The sequence below is a fragment of the Tamandua tetradactyla genome, chromosome 14, assembly GCF_023851605.1.
Source record: "Tamandua tetradactyla isolate mTamTet1 chromosome 14, mTamTet1.pri, whole genome shotgun sequence".
Taxonomy (NCBI): Eukaryota; Metazoa; Chordata; class Mammalia; order Pilosa; family Myrmecophagidae; genus Tamandua; species Tamandua tetradactyla.
Window position 1 is genome coordinate 81,464,457 of NC_135340.1, and position 4,665 is coordinate 81,469,121.

A 4,665-nucleotide genomic window follows, 5' to 3' on the forward strand; every position below is an offset into this window, starting at 1 on the left:
TTATTCATATGAAACTTAACCCCTCAAAGGATAGACTAAGCCTATTTAAAATTAGGCCTAAGAGTCACCCCCAAGAGAACCTCTTCTGTTGCTCAGATGTGGCCTCTCTCTCCAGCCAACAGGACAAGCAAACTCACTGCCCTCTCCCTCTGTACGTGGGACATGACTCCCAGGGGTGTGGACCTTCCTGGCAACGTGGGACAGAAATCCTAGGATGAGCTGGGAGGGACTCAGCATCAAGGGATTGAGAAAACCTTCCCGACCAAAAGGGGGAAGAGAGAAATGAGACAAAATAAAGAGTCAGTGGATGAGAGATTCCAAAAGGAGTTGAGAGGTTATGCTGGAGGCTATTCTTATGCATTAAATAGATATCACCTTTTTAGTTAAGGCATTACAGAGTAGCTGGAGGGAAGTGCCTGAAAATGTGGAGCTGTGTTCCAGTAGCCTTGCTTCTTGAAGATGATTGTATAATGATATAGCTTTCGCAGTGTGACTGTGTGATTGTGAAAACCTTGTGTCTGATGCATCTTTTATCTACCTTATGGACAGATGAGTAAAACATATGGATTAAAAATAAATAAAAAATGGGGGAACAAATGTTAAAATAAATTTGTTAGATTGAAATGCTTGTGATCAATGAAAGGGAGGGGTAAGGGGTATGGTATGTATGAATTCTTTACTGTTTTCTCCTTTTTATTTCTTTTTCTGAATTGATGCAAATAGACTAAGAAATGATCATAATGATGAATATACAACTATGTGATGAAGAAAAGAATGTTCATTTGTATGTTGATTGGTTGTATTAATAAAAATTAGGAAAAAAAGTGTTTCATTGGCATGTGGCAGAAAACCAAAGCAAACTGACTTAAGTAAAATATGAAATGTATTGGTCCATGTATTCGTTATCTATTGCTGCATAACAAGTTACCCCAAATTTAGCAGCTTAAAACAACAAATATAGCGACTTCCAGGGAAGACGATGGAGCAGGGAGATCCAGGACCCAATCTCCTAACTATTAAACAGGAAGGAACTGTCTGAAACATCTATTTTGAAAATCTGATGGCTAGAAGAACATGGTACAGCATCCAGGAAAGAGCAGGCAGATGAGGCTGATAAAATTCACTAAAGAACAGGAAATTATTCTTTCCACCTGGTGGCTACTGAAGCCCATCCCCCACTCTCACGGCTAGTTCCTGGCTAGTTCCTTGGCAACAGAAAGGGACATAAAAATCTTCTTCCCCAAAAACAGGGGTGGGCCTGGCCAATCACCGATCATGGCTTTGATTAACAAATTTGATAGCTAGATAGAAAAATGTTCAATATAATCAATTAGCTGAAAAATGCTTACTATAGTCTTTAGTAGCTAGCAATGCTTCTTATAATCATTTCACTCAAGCAGCTTTGATTCGTTTCAAGCCTAAAAATCCTTGCCAGCAAAATTTGCTGCAATTCATCTCAACTGTTTACTCTCTGTTCTGGGTTCCATTAATGAGATCTTTTCGCAGCTCTGTTGTAGGTATAAGATATCACCAAAGCAGGATGCAACCCACATGGAATATACATCAACCCCTTCCTTCCTTTGAAGGACAAGATCAAAGGTCTGACCAGTCAGCAGAGAAAGAGGGCCTACCGGGTAACAGGAGATCCTAAGCAAACCGAATTCATCAGGAGACCTGATTTTAATGAATCCTGTGGTTTTTACTTAGTTTTTTTCTTTCTTTCTTTCTTTTCTGCTTTCTTCTGGACCTTTGCCATTCCTTTGTCTGTTTGTCCTATAAAAGCTAAAGTCACCCCTCTCACTTTAAACTGGTTTTGGACAGATTTTTTTTCCTCCAATTCCTTGATAATGCATCTCCAATAAACTCACCTTCTCACCAAAAAAAAAAAGAGAGAGAAAGAAAAGATATAGTGGAGAGGCTGGAGGGAAGTGCCTGAAAATGTAGAGCTGTGTTCCAGTAGCCACATTTCTTGAAGATGATTGCATAATAATGTAGCTTTCGCAATGTGACTATGTGATTGTGAAAACCTTGTGTCTGATGCTCTTTTTATCTACCTTATCAACAGAAGAGTAAAACATACAGAATAAAAATAAATAATGGGGGAACAAATCTTAAATTTAGTAGATTGAAATACTAGTGATCAATGAAAGGGAGGGGTAAGGGGTATGGTATGTATGAATTTTTTTCTGTTTTCTTTTTATTTCTTTTTCTGGAGTGACGCAAATGTTCTAAGAAATGATCATGATGATGAGTTTACAACTATGCGATGATATTGTAAGTTACTGATCAGGTAGAATGGAATGATCATATGGTAAGAATGTTTGTGTTTGCTTATGTTTAAAAAATTTTTTTTAAATAATTAAAAAAAGGAGAAGTTATAAAAAATAAAAATAAATAAAATTAAAAAATAAAAAGGGGGAAAGTAGCTGGAGGGAAGAGAACCAAGGAAATGGGAGGTAGGAATAATGCTTACCACACGTTTCTTTTGCAAAGCAGGAGGCAGGGGATTGTGAGAACTAAGGGAGCTGTGTTTTCAGGCTATAGAACTAGGACCCGTTGAAGATGAAGTTCTGGAAATTCTCTCCCTTAGGCATAACCACGCCCACCTACCCTTAGAAAAGTCTTTTTGCTCTTCCACACCTGGAACAGACGGCTCTGTTTGATGACCACTATTTCCTTTGTGAAGCTTTCTCCGACCCCTTTGACCTCCAGGGACCGTCCGGTGGTCCTGCTGTCCTTATTGCCTGGTCATATATATGGAAGCTATGGGGACTTAGTACCTTTTTATATGTGCGCATCATGTTTTCCTAACAAGCTGTAGGCTCTTTGAGGCTGGGAACCATATGAGTCCTTTACATTCCCCACACCATCGAGCAAGGGCATTCTGAAAACATTTGAGTTCTGTTCGATGGCTGGATTGGTCACTTTTCTCTGTGTGCTTCAATCTCCTTCTCTGCACAGTTGGCATAACAAGGCCTGCCCCTACAATTACACCCTAAGGTGGTGAAGATCAATCGAGATTACAGAACTGAAGGCTTCTCCCCAATTCCCCTCCACAAAACATCATCTTGGTCAGCATCTTGGACACACTTCTACTGAGAAATTGGATGGATGGTCCAGCTGCACGTAATAAGGAGCCTTTGAAGGTTCCTGACAAGGTCTGTGGAAGGTGGGGTTTTAGGCAGATCCATCTGACATGGGCGACTCCCGGGTGGGTGGGGGGCACCGGAGACCGTGCAGGAGATAAGCCAAGGGCAGACGTCCAGATGGAAAATTGCTCCTGGATCCAGCGGAAGTGAGGGGTGGAAACCTGTTGGCTGAGGAGCGCATGGTGAGCCCCAGTGCACCCTCGGGGAGTGGCCCCGCAGCTGCCTTTTTGAAACCCCAAATCTGGATTCAAGTTGGAGATTTGAAACCCTGGCCCCCGGGGTGATCACAATCCGCTCTCCTCCCAGAGCCGAAACCCATTGTTTTCTACGCCCCGACTCTGCCCCCTGGTGGTCGACGGAGACATGGCGGATACCGCATGACACGGAAGCAGAATTCTGGTTCCTCATGGGGGAAGATCCACTGATGTGGGTGAGGACAGGGTGCTCAGATAAACCAGCCTTTACTAGAACAAGGAGCGACAAAGAAAAAGAAGGGACCAAAAGAGGGAGAGGATGGGGTCACATCCACGGGTTGAGGATAATTACACAGGGGCAGGTTTTGCTCCCAGACTCATTGCACAAAGTGGAAACTACAAGGAACTTTTTTGACGTTGCAAACTGAGCCCATGGGGCATGGTTTAAGCCATGCAATGGTTTAAATTTTTTTGGACAGTTGCCGACATTCAAAATCAGGAATTTTCGCATTAAAATCTAAGTTTCTCTTGAAAAATCAAAACATCAAGCCCTCCATCCTGAGGGCTGAGAGGTAGCCAGTGCCCTTCCAGGGGTGCATGAGCCTCCTCCACTCAGTCACCCAAGCTGCCGCCTCAGTTTTATCAACCCTTCTGGTCCCTAATGGGTGCATGTTTTCAACCCTTGGCCGAGCTCAGCATTGCATGATGGAGAGCAGAGTCAACAGATACCCTGCCTTTGCAGCTGCTGTGGGAAAGACTGCAGCAGTTCCTCACTAACTTAAACAGAGCTATTGCATGACCCAGCCTTCCTATTTCTAGGTATAAACCCCAAAGAATTTAAAGCAGGGACTCAGATACTTGTACACCAGTGTTCATAGCAGCACTGTTCACAATACTCAAAAGGCAGAAACAACCTGTGTCCGCCAACAGAAGAATGGATAAGCAAAATGTGGCATATATACGCCATGGAATATAATTCAGCCATAAAAAGGAATGAAGCTCTGATACATGCCTCTACACGAATGAACCTGGAAGATATCATGGTGAAATAAGCCAATCACAAAAGGGCAGGTATTGTATGATTTCACTAATATGAAGCAACTAGAATATGCAAATTAATAGAGACAAAGTGGATGACAAGTTGTGGGGCAAGAGGACGGGGGACTCAGTGCTTAATGACTATGATTTATGTTCGAGGCAATGGAAAAATTTTACTAATGGTGGTGGTAGAACCACATCGTGGATGTGATTAATGCCAGTGAATTGCATGCTTGAAAGTGGTTAAGATGGAAATGTTATGGTGTATATATGTTGCCATAATA